The following is a 19,490-nucleotide window of genomic DNA, read 5'->3' on the forward strand; positions in this document are numbered from 1 at the left end:
TCAACCACACGGTCATGCAGATTCACACTCTACAACATCAGGAAAATCCAACCTTTTCTGTCTGAATATGCTGCACAGCTCTTGGTCCAAGCTCTAGTCATTTCAAGACTGGACTACGGTAATACTTTGTTGGCTGTCCTCCCAGCTAACACAATTAAGTCACTGCAGATGGTCCAGAATGCAGCAGCGCGTCTGGTCTTCAATCAACCAAAAAAGGGCTCATGTTACCCCACTCTTGATTTCACTTTACTGGCTACCTGTAGCTGCCCGCATCAAATTCAAGGCTTTGACTCTGGCCTTCAGGACAGCCAATGGAACCGCACCTTCTTACTTCAATTCACTTCTCCAGGTCTATGCTCAAACTCGCTCTCTGAGGTCTATGAACGAGTGGCGCCTGGTAGTCCCATCACAAAGAGGCTCAAAGTCTATTTCACGATCGTTTACTTTCTCTGTTCCACTGTGGTGGAATGAGCTTCCAACCTTCACACGATCTGCTGATACCATCTCCAAATTCAACAACCAGCTGAAAACACATCTGTTCCATGAGCACTTAACCAATCTACACTAATTGCACTTACTATTGAATTTAACTTGCACTTATTGCACACAAACTTCTCTGTCTTTTTCTTTTGTGCTAGCACCTATACTACTCCAGCCACCTTGAGAGCTTGGCAGTACAACACTGTAGATGTTGTTGAGCTTTGTATGACAAATTACTTGTATGGTCCTCATTTGTAAGTCGCTTTGGATAAAAGCGTCTGCTAAATTACTAAATGTAAATCTTCAGCATAAGACAAACACATCAACTCACACACAACACTCAACAATCTAGCAGTAACACCAACTACGTGCAAAAATTAGATAATACAATGTGTAATTAGTAAGCCCACATGGAATGTATTGACTTTTTTTAAAGTCCTTTTAAAAGGTTAGTCCCCCCAAAAAATGGAAATTCTGTCATCATTTACTTACCCTCCTATTGTTCTGATTCGTTTTGACTTTCTGCTGTAAAACCCAAAAGGAAATTTTAGGCAGAATGTTAAGCCACGTCCATCCTACATTTTCGTTTAAAAATTTCGTTTTCCAAAGTATGCGGTTATGAAGAGCTTTTTTCAGTCGAGGAAAATGCCACTCCAATGTGTATGAGATGCATAAACATAGCAAAATCAATGCATTTTTAATCAAAAATATAATGGTGTGGATGTGTCCTTAATCTCAGTCACCATTCACTATTATTGCATCTTTTTTCCATACATTGAAAGTGAATGGTGATTGAAGCTAACATTCTGCCTAAAGCCCAAAATATACTTTGGTCAGTCAGGACGCGTGACGCAAATATCATCATCAGCAGAATTCTTAAGCATTGAACGCATGCAGCCTGGAGTTGTTTGCACTAATAAGTGGATCCACAAGGTGGCAACACACCCATTTGAGCTGCTGCTGTTGCAAAGAAGCTCTAGAAGAAGATGTAATGGCCGGTAAACACCAGAAGATGAAGGTAAAAACAACAACAGTGGATATGCAAGTCTGGAGCACATGTGTGAGGAGGTCTGGAGATACCTGCATTTCTATACCTCAAGTCTGAAGGAATATAATGACATCTTTATGGGTCTAAACTCCTGAAGAGAAAGTCCGGTGTCTCATAGCAGTCATACTGCACATGAGCCAACCACCTGTGAATGTGCGCACAGTTTTGTGTTGTATACTTTGACAGGTTCACATTCGACTGCACGCAGACGCTGAGCGTTCGCGTCAAAATGGGAGTATACCTAGGGCTTAATGTGTTTTTAATGTCTCTGGGCAGCTATACTCAGTCATGCAGCTCCTATAGTATCTTACTTATTGTACAATCTTGTTACTGTATTTAACTTATTGCAGGTTTCATCTACCTTTTGACCAATGAATTTCCATGACTTTTCCAGGTGTTTGTGATTACTGGATACAGATTTTTAAAAACATTTTGATTCCGACTGATTTGCTAAGGAATCCTTTATACCAATTTGTTAAGTATTTCAACTAATTATTGATAAGATAAACATCACTATGGCCTTCGAGCAACTTTTACTCTTCACAATCTCTACAAAACAGCAATATTTGACCAATTTAATATTTTAAAACAAAGAAAAACTAGAAGAATGTGTATTCACATGACTAGTCAAGGCTTAGAAAATGCAATTGTAAGATTACCTGATATTTCCAGGTTTTCCATAACCACGGAAATCCGTTTATTTGTTAGATTGTTTGTTACTTTTCATTTCTTGCAAGGTATCTTTCATTGCTGTAAAAACAGCAATAAATAAATATATTATTATTAATAACACTTCAAATCAGCAATAAAGTATGACAACAATGGTATCATAAATTCTGCTTGTTTAGCTCAAATCACAAGCGATGTCTATCAAAAATGTTATTGGCTCTTTTAACTTTTTTAAGGAATGGCGGGACTTCCATTACTACAGCCGACATATTGAGCGTTGTGATGCCTCTATCAAGCAGGCAATGGCTCTTAAGTGTAAGACAGGACTACAGCTGCCATATTTAGCATTATGATTTCTCCCATTCATATGTATGTGAGTGAGCCATTTCATCCCCTTATAATGTCTCTGCTTTAAACGTGGTAAAATGTAGCTGAAAGCATAATTAAATTAGCAAAAATATTTAATAAATGAGCAAGCAAAGGGGCGAGGGATTTGTAGAATTTTATAAATAACCAGTGCTCAGAATCTGTGGAAATCTGCAGAGCTTTCTGCGGAGTTCTATGGGCGCAGATTCCATGTGAGCCTAGTAATTAGCATGTAGACACCCGGACAGCTGTTTTCTAAAGATAAGCATGCACACATGTGCATATGAACAGTGTGTATGTGCTGATGTATTAAATAGCCGTTACAGATTTGATGTATGTGACCCATCTACAGTGAGAGAGAAAGACAGAGAAGTCCCATATCAGTATCAAGGGCAGTAGTACATTACTATGTTTCATTGTCTTACAGCAGGTTAGCTACTGCGACATAAATCTACACTGTTATTTTACACTCTACTGACCAACCTGAGCCTTAGGCAAAAACAGTGCGGCAAGTGCATCATAGAGAGCTGCAGAATGAAAGAGGGAGTGAAAGGGAGAGAGAGAGAGAGAGAGAGAGAGAGAGAGAGAGAGAGAGAGAGAGTGGCAGTAGTTATGCCTGCTCTTATAGGGGGTTGACAGAGACTCATTGACAGTAATGATCTATATACAGAGTTACACACATGCACACACTGTAGTAATGTAATAATGGCCTCTTACTGTGATTGAGTCCTCCGGGTATTAAAGCACTATTCAGCCTAATTAAGTCACTTCATTCCACACAGTGACCACTGCTTTCTCCTGGGCTATCCCTGAATTCTCTGTCTCAGAGCGAACAGTACCAGCATTACAGTACATGCTTATGTCTTGTCTGTTTTAACCTTCAGAATTGCAATGCACCCTGAGGATTGGCGAGTTCTGATTGGGGTTTCACAAATGAAGAGAAATCTGATTGGTTCTTAGATTCCAAATGTGAAGCTGAAAGTATTGTGGTCTTTATTTGCTATGCCATACCATTTGAATTTGGAAACAGTAGGTTGACTTTTGAGCTATACTCGACCTGTGCTTACCAAAATTCAAAGCACTGCCCCCAGTGGCCAAAGCGGGAAGTGTTTTTGAAAATAAGGGCACGTGCCAGCTCCAGTTACTGGGTGAAATACCCACAGAGGAGCGCCAAAAGTGAGTTGTTTTGGATGTCATTGGATGATGTAATATATTAATGCGGAATGCATATTCTATTAACTCTACCCCCAAACACAAGACCCAACCTTAAACCTAATCGTGAGTGGAGTAAAATTGCAATTTTAGAAGGAAAATGGAACCTCGCCACTGATTATGCAAATGCATTACTTCCAGTTTCCAATATTGGATGAGAGCCCAGGTGTCCCTCACTACTGATGGAACACGCTATTGGCTACACCACAGAAGAAGGCAAACACTCTAAAACCGATGCAAATATGACGCTTCAGTAACTCAGTATAATGGGGCTGATGTCAAGGCACTGGAACATTTGGAAGCAACATGCCAACTTCCCCTTGTGATCATGTTGGTCATTTTATGACCAAGAGATTCAAGCCATGACCACTGATAAATGATGAATCTCAGGGAAACACATGTCCCATTTTCCACAAAATGGTGGTACTGACCAATGGTTTCAATGACTTGAGAGTCAAATGGCATTGTAACTGACAATGTTGCTAGATTACCTGCCCACAAATAAACATGGCACTTCAAGGTCTTTGTTCATCAACTTTATGCCAAGCCCCAGACAGTATATAACAGCTGAATATAGCTGCAAAGTCTTGAAGTGCTTTTTTACCAATTGGCTGAATGGGTCTCGTTGCAGAACCATGCCATCCTGTACCGATCCATGCTCACTGGCATGGTTTCTTTTTCCACTGTGGTGCTATGAAATCTGTATAAGAATGGAATGGCAAGTGATCAATTGTGAGTCGCCACTTCCCTAAATGCATTCCACCAGTCCTGTGTATGGTTAGCAACCTTGCTAAAATTTCCAGGATACTGGAACCATACTTCTATCAGGAAGACTCGCAGACTTGAGTAAAGTTTTAGATGACATTTATTTGATGAATATGAAACAGGAATGTAATGTCTCTCTTTGAGCCCCATCTGGCGGTCTGAAGAAGTTATACTTGGAACCGTCAGATCCTGCCGGAGATAGAAGGCAGGGCCGAGGAGCCTACCCCAAAAGAGAGAAATAAAATACTACCCCCAAACTAGAAGATCTGATCAGGTTATGAACCAGGTCTTGTGTTTGCCGTTTAATCTAGAGAAGAGAAAAGGAGATCTGAAAATCTAGAATTGACTCTTGGCATGAAATACTCAGTATCCCTGGCATGGTTGTGCAATACCTTTGCAGTAGGATAAGCCATGCTTGCATTTACTGATGGCTTTTACGATAGAGTTAGTTTGATTTTGTCCTTGAGTTTGATTTCGTCCTTGTCCTCGAGTACGAATTTGGGCCCTCTGTCGAGGAGCTCGTGGTTGTGCAGTATCTTTGCCAAAGATGAATGACGTGATATAAGGCCCTACATTAGGCCAGCATTGTTGTGCAGTATCTCTATTTAAAGATAACCAACATTTGATTATGAACCCTCCGACGAGGGCGGCATTGTTCGGAATATCTTTGCCAAAAGGTGAACAACGTAGCGTAGGACCATACGATAATGGCGACGTTGCATGCAATACCTTTCGTTGAAAGAAAACAACATTTGATTATGATCCCTCTGATGAGGCCAGTAGATGTTTGGAATATCTTTGCCGAAAGACGGCTTGAATTTGATAAGTGTGGGAAAGATGTGGATGGGCAGTGAGGCCCCCGACCGCCACCAGATAGGTATGAAAACTTATGGCTGAGGAGGCTCGAGCATGTGTAATGATTGAGGGTTGGGTCAAAAATATTTTGAAAGTATGAGCATCTGATTGTGGGTTCTGATAGTTCTTGATGAGCAGCCATTGTGGCTGCACCAATTCTGAAAGAGTGCCTCGAGACTAGGGGAGGGGCTTGCAATATTTGAGGGAACAGATGCAAATTGTGAACTAGTTTGCAGAATATGCAGGGGGGTTATCGAGGCAGGAGGAGCTGGAGGTTATATATAACGTTATGCTACAACCGCATCCCATGTGGTCTGTTTTGGAGTGTTAGAGAAAAAAGGTGAAATGAGCATGGGCTGGGTGAGTTTTAGTGGAATCTAAGGGGAGGAGTGAGGGGCATAGACCGGCAGAAGGCTTGAAAGGTGTGGACAGAGTATGATAAGTATTCTGGTGAAGGGACATGTCGATGGAACTCCTGAATGAGATAGAGAGTAGCGACTGAATTGAGAAACCTGGGAATGTGCTCAGCTGAGAGAATGGGGTTCAGCTGTCATGTCAAATGTCTCAGTAGGGGCTAAGGAGCCTAGAGAAAGACCTGCCTTTGATACAATGGTGGTGGTTGAGTCTCAAAAACGATGATACGTTTGTGTGCCCGTGGGTGACCCCATAATACGCTGGCGACGATGATGGGTTGAAATTCGAAGATGCTGATGAAGGGGAGCTTGCGTGAGTTAAAAATTTAGTCTGAAACACTGCCGTTTTCCAAAATGGCATTTATGCACACTTGAAGGGCGCTTCAGGAAGGGAACACCACTCGAAAGGTTGTTCCGAACAAAAGTAAGAAAGTTAATTATTTCACAAAGGACCCTTTCACAAGACTTTTAGTGAAAGCTACATTTAAACTGTGATGCCATGCTCCCTTCAGAGTGCCTACATCAAGAGCTCTGTCTTTCGTAGTGAGTAGGGCATAGGGATGATACTTTGTATTGGGATATGGATGAAGATCCGGGTTTGCTGATCGTTTACTCCCCATGGGTTTGATGCGAGCAGAATTTGAGATGAAGTGACGGCGTCATTGAGGAGGGAAGGCGGGCTTCCAGAGTTGTTCTGTGCAATTGTTCGCCTGTGGCCTGGAGAGATCAGAACATGTCTATTATTATTCCAAGAGGGCGCGATCCCACTGAGAATCCAGAAATTTGCAGACGCATGTTGCGGCGAGGAGCTGCTGATCCTGAATAAAGGTAAGGAGCAGTGACTAAGTCCATGTCCATGATGTTAGCCAGTCGTGGAGCGAATCTGACTCGAGCTATAGCATATTGTTGCTTTGTTAGCACACTGAAACAGCAATGTGATTGTGGAGGTGAGGGCGTGGTCGAGCAACCATCTGGGGAGAGAGAAAGTGGTAAGGACATCCACCTGAGATGAATTGTGACTAATTACCATCTCTATGTTCACAGTGAGAGTCAGGGGAGATAAAAAAGATGGCCAGTTCACAGAGAGAGGAGAGAGACAGACAGACCAGAGTCTTCGTGTCTGTCCCCTGAGAGAAAGCCTTGTGTTGTGTGAAGATGAAAAGTGGACTGTTCATTTGAGTGATGCTGAAAAGCCATCTTGTGTTTGAAGTGAAGCTGTACAGCGATTGCTGGTTATTTGTGAATAAAACGGACTCACGTGAACTGTGGAAACCGGTTCCGGCTTCCTCCTTTATCTGCCCAACTCGAACCTTTGTTACAGCGATAGATTGTGAGCAGACTTATAAAGCGATGGCTGACATGTGATTGGCTAGGAGTTACCTAGCTAATGGTGCGAAGATGTACAGCAGCTAGTCCTCCCGCTAGAACTACGCTGTGCTTACATTTACCGTGCTCAGAACCATTCAGCCCGATGTTGGAAAAGCACTTTTATTTAGGGTTCAAAACACTCGCAGAATCACACTGCCTGGCCCAGGTAAGTGTTCTGTGTTCTGCTATAGATTCACACTGCCTGGCCCAGGTAAGTGTTCTGTGTTCTGCTATAGATTCACAGTGAACTTGATTCAGCTAGTAGACAATATCATTTATCCTATGCAGCATGAAAATTGGGGTTAGACTTCTGGATAATAAGGCTAATTATATCTCAGAGGATAAATCAAAACTAATCTTGATTCAGAAGGGGAACATCCACATTCAGTCCGTACTGACTTCGAGACAGCGTCCTTGACATTTGGAACTCTTATCAGCCTAAAGGGACCAGCTAAATATTCTATTGGCCCTCAGGGTGAAGGCCTGAAGTCCCATTGGTTCTCAGACTGAAGGAGTTCATAGTGGCTTTCAGGGTGCTCTGTGAATTAAATTATTTTGCCCTTTAGGTGCAAGTGTCCCTTGAGATCAAGTGAATTTCTGTGATCACAAAGCACAGATACTGTAACATAAAGCTGCTATTCAGAAAAAAGAAAAGGAATGCACTCTTCCTCTCCTTTTCTGTTGACCAAATGAATGACTGACCTCTGTAAAAGAGACAGAAAAAGAATGAGATCATGAAAGTGCCCCTGTGTGCTGATCTCCAGGGCTCAGCTGCTTTTAAATCTATACAGGCAGATTTAGGGTACATCACAGTGTGTATTTAAGGAAAGAATACCCAGAAAGCTTAAGAAAGAAAGGAGAGTGTAACAGGATAAGATTGTGTGAGTCAGTTTTAGACCACTCTCCCGCTGGAACTCCGCCACAATGTTGACCTCATTTAGGAGGTCAGGGAATGGTTAATTGACGGTTTGACTCCTGGTGACTCCATAGTGACCTCAATGTCAGTCTAAAGTTAGACTTTCCCCTGCCGACCGACAAGCCCAGGAAAAGAATTTTTCACCATAAACATTATGAAGAGCTTAGAATATATCACTCACTCTCACTTAACTTACTCAGACACACCTGAAGGAAATAAAAATGACAAAGATCTCTTTAATTTCCCAGTTGTTTCTCATAGACCTCAATGAGATTAAATGGAGAGCAAATGGAGACTTTTACTTATGTCTCACTCTTATGTTTCTCATTTTTTCTCATTTGTCATTTAGATTTTATCTTAACATTGCCAAGATACCAAAGCTTTTAATCAAAAGTCAAATATTTCAATATGAACTCAAACATGTCTTATCAAATTCTGCCAAAGCCAAACTATCTGAGCTATATATACAGTACAACTGAAGTCAGAAGTTTACATACACATGTCACAATTCGTGACATTTAATTGTAGAATACATTCCCTGCCTTAGGTCAGTTAGGATCACTACTTTATTTTAAGAATGTGAAATGTCAGAATAATAGTAGAGAGAATTATTTATTTCAGCTTTTATTTATTTCATCACATTCCCAGTGGGTCAGAAGTTTACATACACATTGTTAGTATTTGGTGGTAGCATTGCCTTTAAATTGTTTAACTAGGGTCAAATGTTTTGGGTAGCCTTCCACAAGCTTCTCACAATAAGTTGCTGGAATTTTGGCACATTCCTCCAGACAGAACTGGTGTAACTGAGTCAGGTTTGTAGGCCTCCTTGCTCACACATGCTTTTTCAGTTCTGCCCACAAATCTTCTATCGGACTGAGGTCAGGGCTTTGTGATGACCACTCCAATACCTTGACTTTGTTGTCCTTAAGCCATTTTTCCACAACTTTGGAGGCATGCTTGGGGTCATTGTCCATTTGGAAGACCCATTTGCGACCAAGCTTTAACATACTGGCTGATGTCTTGAGATGTTGCTTCAATATATCCACATAATTTTCCTTCCTCGTGATGCCATCTATTTTGCAAAGTGCACCAGTCCCTCCTGCAGCAAAGCACACCCACAACATGATGCTGCCACCCCCATGCTTCACGGTTGGGATGGTGTTCTTCGGCTTGCAAGCCTCATCCTTTTTCCTCCAAACATAACGATGGTCATTATGGCCAAACAGTTCAATTTTTGTTTCATCAGACCAGAGAACAAGTAAGATCTTTGTCCCCATGTGCACTTGCAAACTGTAGTCTGGCTTTTTTATGGCGGTTTTGGAGCAGTGGCTCCTTCCTTGCTGAGCAACCGTTCAGGTTATGTCGATATAGGACTCGTTTTACTGTGGATATAGATACTTGTATACTTGTTTCCTCCAGCATCTTCACAAGGTCCTTTGCACTTGTTCTGGGATTGATTTGCACTTTATGCACCAAACTATGTTAATCTCTAGGAGACAGAATGCTTCTCCTTCCTGAGTGGTATGAAGGCTGTGGTCCCATGGTGTTTATACTTGCATACTATTGTTTGTACAGATGAACGTGGTACCTTCAGGCATTTGAAAATTGCTCCCAAGGATGAACCAGACTTGTGGAGGTCCAAAAAATTTTTTCTGAGGTCTTGGCTGATTTCTTTTGATTTTTCCATTATGTCAAGCAAAGAGGCACTGAAATTGAAGGTAGGCCTTAAAACACATCCACAGGTACACCTCCAATTCAGTACACCTCCTATCAGAAGCTAATTGTCTAATTGTCTAAAGGTTTGACATCATTTTCTGGAATTTTCCAAGCTGCTTAAAGGCAAAGTTAACGTAGAGTATGTAAACTTCTGACCCACTGGAACTGTGATATAGTCAATTAAATGTGAAACAATCTGTCTGTAAACAATTGTTGGAAAAATTACTTGTGTCATGCACAAAGTAGATGTCCTTAATGACTTGCCAAACTATAGTTTGCTAATATGAAATCTGTGGAGTGGCTAAAAAATGATTTTTTATGACTTCAACCTAAGTGTAAGTAAACTTCTGACTTCAACTGTATATGCAATAAATCTATAGCTCTTATCTGCTGTAAGTGAACAATTGTCTCACTTTTGTCTACTTTTAATTCTCATGAGGAATTTTAGGAGTTTTATCATCATCAAGATTTTATGGTAAAATGTATATGAACGTACATGGGAAAGAGTGCATCTTAGGTCCTGTAACTTGTCACCGTTAATTTTGTCTTCAGTAGTTTATTTGAAATGGTCCTGCGGTGTGACATGAGTTTTTAAAAGCATGAACATTCCATTAACTTGTCATTCAATTAATGTAAGGTCATAAAAGCTTGCATATTAAAGCAATATCCTTTTTAAAATAATTTTTGATGGAGTTTAGTATGTCACAACATAGGTATCTCAACTTCTCAAACATTTTTAATGACAACATAATTAAATATAACCACAATGTATTTAATTAACTACCCATACAAAAATGATTAAGTGTAATAGGATCAAAGCCTAAGAGAACAGGACGAATAAAGAAATGGTAAAGAAACAGCATACATCCTTATGTCTTCTCTCCATGCATCCTCGTTGAACACTGCTCTCCTACAGAGAACATTCACACACTGCCGCCCCAAATAAGATCACCTATTAACATAAATCCTCACTCAAAGAGTCATGTTTATCAGGCTTGCAATGATAATAGCTCTGCTGTTGATGTATGTGTGTGTGTGTGTGTGTGTGTGTGTGTGTGTGTGTGTGTGTGTGTGTGTATGTGTGTGTGTGTCTGTCCATTAGGATGCGGCTTATTTCTGAGTGGATAATTAGCAGGTGTTTTAGTGTTACGGCTAAAATCCAAATGAGATAAACGTGCGCACGCACACATACACACACACACACACACACAAACACATTCATTTCAAACTCACTCCCAACACCCACACAAAGTCCCTGACAAGGACACAAACAAGAGAGCTGTATTTGTTCCTTGATAATGGTGACAGATCTACCACAAACACATAGTCACATGAAAACATACAACACAGCAAGAGAAGAACTGTGGAAAACAAACTGAAGGCCTGAGGGTTGTGATTAGAACCTCAAAGTCCTGATAAAGACATTAACAGACAGCACAAGTCTGAAATAAAACCAATCTGTATGTATTGCAGTAATCCTGCGCTGTCATTGTTAGCATATGCATTCTCTGCATTTTCTCTGCTGAAGTACTGAGAGAGGAGGCAGTTACTGGGCCATTTGACTTTGATTGAACATGCGATTAGGCGTGAACACTTAAACGAAATCTAAAGGCAGAATATGAGGGAAATGTGGCCATTCTGAGAGATGAAATATCGAGTTATGGCGCATGCTTTGTAAAAGTGAGTGGAAGCAGAAAGCTGTTCGTGACGATCCTGAGTATGTGTTTCTGGCCGTTCATCCTGTACCTGCATTCTTGGCTTGGGAAATATATAAATACTGTGATACTTTAATGCACTTTTTACTGTGTAATTAATTTCCTAAAAGTTTTTCCTTAGACTAGTATCACACTACCCCCTTGTTTCACAAACTGTAAGTATGTGAGCATTAAGAAAAAGATGTTTCAGTACTTTCTCGTATTTAAAGCAGTGATAGAATTAATCAGATTTTGTGAATCAGTGTAAACTGTTTGGTTCAGTGAATCAGTTCACTGAAATCAATGTACATTGTTACATGCACAACAATATGCTGATAACTACAAAAAAAAAAGATTATAAAAAGAAAAAAAATTATAACACAAGAAAACCATGTTTGCAAGGAACTTGAAATCATCGGGTTATTCTCTGCTTTTGACGTCAAAACATAAACAGGCATGCGCACAACAATTGCACACATTGGATATGCTAATAAGAACATCCTTACAAAGATCGAGAGTTCATGACAAATTTGCCACAAGTTTGCTGCAAATTCTCTACATATTATTTTCACATGCAAATAAGCTTTGCGGCAAACCTGTGGCAAATTGTCAATTGTTGCCAAAGGTTTGTTGCAGGTTCACCACTACCGGTGAAGAGCTGAAAACTTCTGGCAAACATTTGCAGTGAATCACAAGCTCATGTGCATGTGAAAACAATAAGTTTTAATAAGCAAGTTTGCCAGAACTCTAGATTTTATGGTCTGCAACGCAAAATTGGGTTTAATGGGCATAAATCTATAGTACATGTGCCGATTGTTCTTTGGAAAAACTAACCGATAAAGGACCAATCAGTGTAAAAAACGTGCATGTAAATGTGCTGAATGATTAAATGATTTGTTAGCATAATCAATTAAAAGTGTTCACGAAAGTCTCTGTGTAGCATTTTTCATGTATTAAAATGTGAAAACATATATAGGTAAATACAGTATTGACCTTTATTACTATTTCTATATTGGTGCAGATAAATTAAATGATTATCTACCATGCTTTACTGTGTATATTAGTGAAAAACATGCCTTGATTTTAAGTAGATATTTACTGTTTTTTGTTCTTGCATTACCATTATCAAATATCGCCCAACCCTACTGTAGTCATAGACCAGTTATACATGCACTCACAGCAATGCAGACATGCATTCGCTAACATAAACTTTATGCTATACCATCACCATATCCTTCCCATCAAAGTTATTTCTGTTTTAATTACTGTAGAATGCAAAAATAGTCCTGACGAGATATCGGCCGTAATTGCTCTGATCGGTTTACGTGAGGCTGTTAATGCGGGGCTGCAATAACGCAGACCTCACAAAGACTTGAATCAATTAATCTATAATTTCAAGACTGTCACAACAGTACAGCTCATTAATAAATCTCCAGAATACCTGACTGAGTGATGTGAGTGTATGTGTGGGTGTATGTGTTGGAGAGAAAGATATACAGAAACAGATCAGTGAGAGATAGGCTACCGCTGAGTTTCATTTAAAAGCTTCCACGTACAAGAGAAACTGAAACATACACACACACGCACCTTCACACCAACATTGCATTTTCTATCTGCCAATACTCAATTAGTGTCAGCTGTCCAATCTCAAGGGCTCTCACATCCACAATCACACACATACATAAACAGACACACTGCAAACATTCAATTATGTCTATCTGTTCAATCAAACTGTGCAAAGACTACATACACCAAAACACAGCCCAAACCTCTAAAAACCTAATTTGAAAGATATTGCGTCAACCAAACATCACTCAAACTTTAAAAAAGCCCTAAATGCAGAGGAGGGATTTCTTTTTTTTCCTATGTTAAAACATCTTGTAGTATCTAGATGCTGATTCCTCTAATTACTTAGTAATTGGTAACTGTAATCTAATTACTTTTTTAAATATAGGTGCATCAGAAAGTAGTGTAACACATTATATTTTTAAATTCTTGTCATCGGTTTAAAGATACTGACTTTTAATTCAGTAAATTTTAGTTACATCTACATTGAGTACATTAAAATCATTTAAGTACTCTTAACTAAATTACTTTCACATACATTACTTGAGTTAGATAATACATTTAAACATGCATTATGTTCATATGTACATATGTTTGTGTTTCTGTGTCACCTGAAGGTCGTGTAACAATGGATGTTTTAGTGTTTTAGAAAGTAACTTAAAAGTTAAGTATTAGTAATGTGATTACTTTTCACTAATGTAATCAGTAATCTAATAAGTAATTAGTATTTTGTATATTACTTGGATTTAGCTTACATTTTTGAGTTACTTACCTCCACAAAAGTGTAAATGCGGTGACATTCTTCCGTTAAAATAACATTACTCTGTTTGTTTGAGTATTCCGAGTAGCCTGACAAAGTAACTGGCTCAACCAATGGCGTGAGTTTGGGGCAGGACTTCCTGTTTGGTCAACCTATGTCAGAGGGGGGAGTGTTCAGGGAACCTGTTTGAAAAGTCATTATTTTTGCCATTCTGTTTGGTGACACCAGTGGTGCAGAAATTACACACTTCCCCTTCAAACCAAAACCACATCACATGAATAAACCACACCAGAGAAGAAAAAAAAAAAAAAGACTAATTCATTGAATCACATATGGTTTATACTGGCAATCTTTGGTGGACTGTTAAGCCATTTAAAAGCATGAGTGTTTGTGTGACTGATTTGGTTCAATAACCAGAGCAGGCAGCCTTTTCACTCACACACACATACTTTGTGTGATTCACTGCAGAATGTCTGTAATCTCTTTGCTGTGCTATCCTTTAGCTAACACACTAACACCATCCTAACAGTATCTGTGCTCACAGCCCTATGAGCCCCCCCCCCCCCCCCCCCCACCCCCACACACACACACACTGACAGCATGCATCATATAGTGTATGTGAACCCAGAGACACACTACTGCATCAGGACCGCAGCAGCACTAATGTGGCCATTCAATCCTTCATTCACACTGGCTTTCTTCTCTCTCCCCCCCCCCCCCTTTCTCTTTCTCTGTTAATTCAGTCTCCAGATTGTGCAATTAGAACAGCTGGACTTATTTATTTTTTTTACACCACACAATCAACTGTGTGTGTGTGTGTGTGTGTGTATGTGTGGGTCAGGTTTTTTCTATATTTCTGAAGACCAAATGTCCCACAAGGATGGTAAAACCAGAAATCAGTGGAGAGCTTGCAATAGTCCCCACAAGGAAAATGGCTAAATGAAGGGGCTATATAATGTCTAAATTAAAATCCAAAATGAAACAGGTTTCAGTTAGAGTTAGGTTTAGCGTTAGGGTATCACACATATAAATTGTTGAATAAAAAAACAAAAAACAAAAAAACAATAGCAGTCAATAGAAAGTCCCAGAATGAAAATATAAACTTGAGAATAAAGGTGTAAAACATGAAACTACTTTGAACAAGGGATGGACAGAGGGACAGATGAAAGAGAGGCAAAATCGGAGAGGTGATGGAAGGGCAAAATCAACTGACTCAGACAACATTGCTATTGCAGAAATATAATGTGCCACTGTGTCATTTATCTTGGTAAATTTATTGTGGAACCAGCCCGAGTTTATGAATGAGATCGATTTAATATAGATGCATTAAAAGATGTGCAAAACATCTGAAAGAGAGAGTTAACAAGAAACAGTGAGATGATAGATAGATAGATATATAGATAGATAGATAGACAGATAGATAGATAGATAGACAGACAGACAGACAGACGGACGGACGGACGGACGGACGGACGGACAGATGGGCGGACGGTGGACAGATACTAAATAGAGGAAATGTTCTATGCCAGATTGCCTTCATCATCATCATCTTCACTGTGTTGTGTTGGGATTTGAATAGCTTTTTAATGAAAGATTCATCAGGTCCATTTTTAAGTGTCTGCAGAAAACTCTCTGCCAGTTTTTTCTCATTTTAGAGTCCCATTCTCAGTAGATGTGCTCTATTACATTTTCAATAATGCTTTACAAGCTCTCTATTTACCTCTATCACACACAGAGTGCAAAGGGCTGGCAGAGCTCAGCTGTGGTTTGTGAATGGGATATTACATGAAGATGATGTTGCAGCCACTAGTATTTTGATATGAGACTAACATCTCTCTCTCTCTCTCTCTCTCTCTCTCTCTCTCTCTCCCTGTGTGTGTTCTTTCTAACAGTTTTAATCTTTCTCATACTTCAATATTGTCCTATTTCTCTCTTCCATTTTCATTTAAGAAGTCTACAATTCTTTTTTACCCATCCTGTCTGACTTCATTCTCTTGTTTGTTTTTGTTTTTTGTTCCTGTAGCTCAACTAGTAGAGCATGGTGCTAGCAATGCCAAGAGCATGGGTTTGATTCCCAGGGAACACACAAACTGATAAAATGTGTACTCTGAATGCACTGTAAGTCACTTTGGATAAATGTGTCTGCCAAATGCATAATTGTCTTTTGTTCCTCTCTTTTCTATCTATGGAATAGTTCCCCCTGTTTTATTGTCTCTAGACATTCCATAACTCTGTCCCGTAGTGGAGCATGCCGGTTGGTGTCTTACCTGCTGTAGAGTGAGCTGGAGTCCCAGGTTCAGCTGGAGGTTCAGGTCTGTAGAGGAACGAGACCAGCAAAGCACAGACAGACAGCAAACCAAACTGGAGCTTCAGCACACCAAAGAGAGAGAGAGAGAGAGAGAGAGAGAGAGACAGACAGAGAGGAATAAAGAGAGAGACAGAGCAGGACAGAGAGATGGAACACTGACTAGTTGGAGGTGAGACGAAGGGGAGAGAGTGTGAGAGGAAGATAAAGGGAGAGAGAGAGAGAGAAACGAGAAAAAGAAGAGGAGAGAAAGAGGAGGAGGGGAGGGGAGGGGCTTCACTCGGATAGGAGGGATGGTGTGATGCCTTAAGGATGGAGAGAAAGGAGAGTCAGTGATAAAAGATGAATGAATGAATGACCAGATAAATAAAATGACTGAATTAAGAAATTAATGAATGGCTAAATCGATTGAATGAATGACTGAGCTCCCTATTTTAAGCACACTGTGCTAAGCGCAGTGCTATGCTTTAAGTCATAAGCGCAAAGTCAGTGGGCATGGCCATGAAGTTTTGGTATTTTCCGTGCAAGCATGCGCTAAGTATAGGCGCAAGTGGGTTTGGCGTAATTACGTGTGCAAAGCGCTAATGAGCTGATCAAGTGCGATTTAATTCTGAGGTTCTTCTCCGGTTCTTTACACCATCTACGTCCTATTATATAGTCCATTCCCTGTCAAGCACCAGTAATGTAAACAAAGACAGCACATTCAAAAGAAGTTGGCAGTGTGAAATGACTGTATGCAATGAATTAGGAGAAAAGAATTATGGATTTACCTCTTTTATTCATTAACTGCACCCTTGTTGAATGTCAGGCATTTTTCTTTAACAGTGACATGCTCAGTCCTTTTATACGCATGAAAAATGTGGTATTCGTCAGGATTTTTAGGCTCCTTTAAATGATAGAGAATGTAAGTATTATTAATCATTTTCATCTAGTGACACATAAATCATGGCTAGTATTAACATTGATTGTATCAGCACTTACTTCACTTCTACTGGTCGATTTTGATTTTGTTCGCGTGCATACACCCATAGTTAGAGCAAACACTCTAAACCATGGCCACTTGCAATGGCAATTGTGCTTAGAATTAGCACTCTCACAAAAATTGGATAAGACGTTGTGCACAGTCTTAGCGCATATCACTGCGCTTTGCGCTCATTAAAATAGAGCCCTGAATGAATCAATCAAAAGAATGACTGAATAAATGAATGAAAAAACAAATGTAGAAATTTTTATGTAACGTGTACACATGCCTCTATAGAAAAGAACAATCACAAATGAGATCTATTTAATTTTAGATCTATCTATTTCTATTAATAATTCACCCAAAAATGAAAATTATCTAATAATTTACTCACTTTCATGCCAACCCAGATGTGAATGACTTTCTTTCTTTTGCAGAACACAAACAAAGATTTTTAGAAGAATATTTCAGCTCTGTAGGTCCAAGTGAATGGTGACCAGACCTTTCAAGCTCCAAAAATCATTTGAATCATATCTTTCAAAGTGGAGATTTATAGTAAAAAAGGACTTAAATATTGATCTGTTTCTTACCCACACCTATTATACTGCTTCAGAAGACATAGCTTTAACCACTGGAGTCATATGGATTACTTTAATATCTTACTGTTTCTCCTAGACAGTAATCAGATTAAACAGAACTTTTGCTCTTGTGAAAAAGACCCCACTGTCTCAAGTGTCTTTTCTAGATTTTCAGAAGAGCTATCAACAATGTCTCAGACTGTGAATAGATTTGCCAAGATACAAGAATCTTCAATCAAAAGTCAAAGATTTCAATATAAACTAATTTTCATATTTCACATTAAATTCTTCCAAGACCAAATTGTCTGAGTTATGCTATCCACATAATTTTTTTAGTTCTATACTTTTACTGTATGTCAATAATTGTCAAATGTGTGCCTATTTTGAGTTCTTCAAAGGAATTTTAGGGGAAACATCAACAGCCTGATCTCATGAAAATTACAATATGTGATAGTTGCAAAATTTTTGCAAAGTTACATTACGAGGTTCCTTATATATATTGCGGCAGTTCCAAGGTGAAATGTGAGTTATATACACAAACAGATGAGGTTAATGATCTATACAATTTTAAATCAACAAAACCTACCTCCCTACCCTAAACCTTAAAACTAAACCTAACCAATAGTGTCAGAACAAGCAAATGTGAGATGAATAATGTAATTGCTGAAGCAACCACATCATTTTGTGGTGCTTTTACACTTTAAGCTCACATGTCAACTTGGGTGCTGTTTGGGTTTCATACCCCAGTCCTTTGCATCGTTAGTGCAATGCTATATCAGTTGAGCTACTGCACAATTTAATCACATTTGAACAATGTTTGTACAACCCTAATTCCGAAAAAGTTGGGACAGTATGAAAAATGCTAATAAAAACAAAAATGAGCGATTTGTAAATTATATTCACCCTTTGCTGCATTGAAAGCACTACAACTACACATTATATGATGTTTTACCCTGTGAATTTCGTTGTTTTTTTAATGTACAGTAATTTCAAATCAGATGATTGCAACACACTCCAAAAAATTTGGAACAGTCGAGTGTTTACCACTGTGAAACATCACCATTTCTTCTAATAACACTTATTAAGAATTTGGGCACTGAAGACACAAGTTTAAGTTTAGAAAGTGGAATTTTCCCACATTCATCCATTATGTAGGTCTTTAGCTTCACAATTGTATGGGGTCTTCGTTGCCGTATGGTGTGCTTCATAATGTGCCACACATTCTCAATTGGAGACAGGTCAGGACTGCAGGCAAGCCAATCTAGCACCCACACTCTCTGCTTACACAGCCATACACTTGAAATCTGGGCAGTACGTGGTTTGAAGTTATCCTGCTGGAAAATGCAGGGACATCCCTGGAAAAGACAGTGCTGGATGGCAGTATATATGTTGCTCCAAAAATTTTACATATCTGTCTGCATTCATGGTGTTCTCATAGATGTACGAGTTACCCATGCCATGGGCCACCCCTCGCCCATTCAGACACTGGCTTTTGGACCTGCCTCCAATAACAGCTTGGATGGCCCTTTTCTTCTTTGGCCTGGATAACACGACGACTTTGTTTTTCAAAAACTTTTTGAAATGTGGATTCTTCAGACTAAAAAACAGTTCCACTGTTCTACTTTCCATCTAAGACGAGACCGAGCCCAGAGAAGTCGGCAGCACTTCTGGACAGTGTTGATGTAGGGCTTCTGCTTTGCATAGTAAAGTCTTAACTTGCATCTGTGGATGCAGCGGTGAGTGGTGTTGACTAACAAAGGTTTACTAAAGTTATTCCAAGCCCATGTTCATGATATTTATTACAGATGAATGTCATTT

The 19,490-nt window shown here is 39.5% G+C and overlaps 1 protein-coding gene across 1 annotated transcript in view; it reads right to left on the reverse strand.

Moving 5' to 3' along the window:
* LOC127451429 (parvalbumin-7-like) overlaps positions 1–16,335 on the reverse strand; it is a 44,211-nt gene extending 27,876 nt beyond the window's left edge. The window contains exon 1 of the mRNA XM_051716143.1: positions 16,096–16,335. The gene's annotated coding sequence lies outside the window, so the exon portion shown is untranslated. The remainder of the gene's footprint in view (positions 1–16,095) is intronic.
* Positions 16,336–19,490: the final 3,155 nt, after the last annotated feature.

Source organism: Myxocyprinus asiaticus, chromosome 14 (genome assembly GCF_019703515.2).
Source record: "Myxocyprinus asiaticus isolate MX2 ecotype Aquarium Trade chromosome 14, UBuf_Myxa_2, whole genome shotgun sequence".
Taxonomy (NCBI): Eukaryota; Metazoa; Chordata; class Actinopteri; order Cypriniformes; family Catostomidae; genus Myxocyprinus; species Myxocyprinus asiaticus.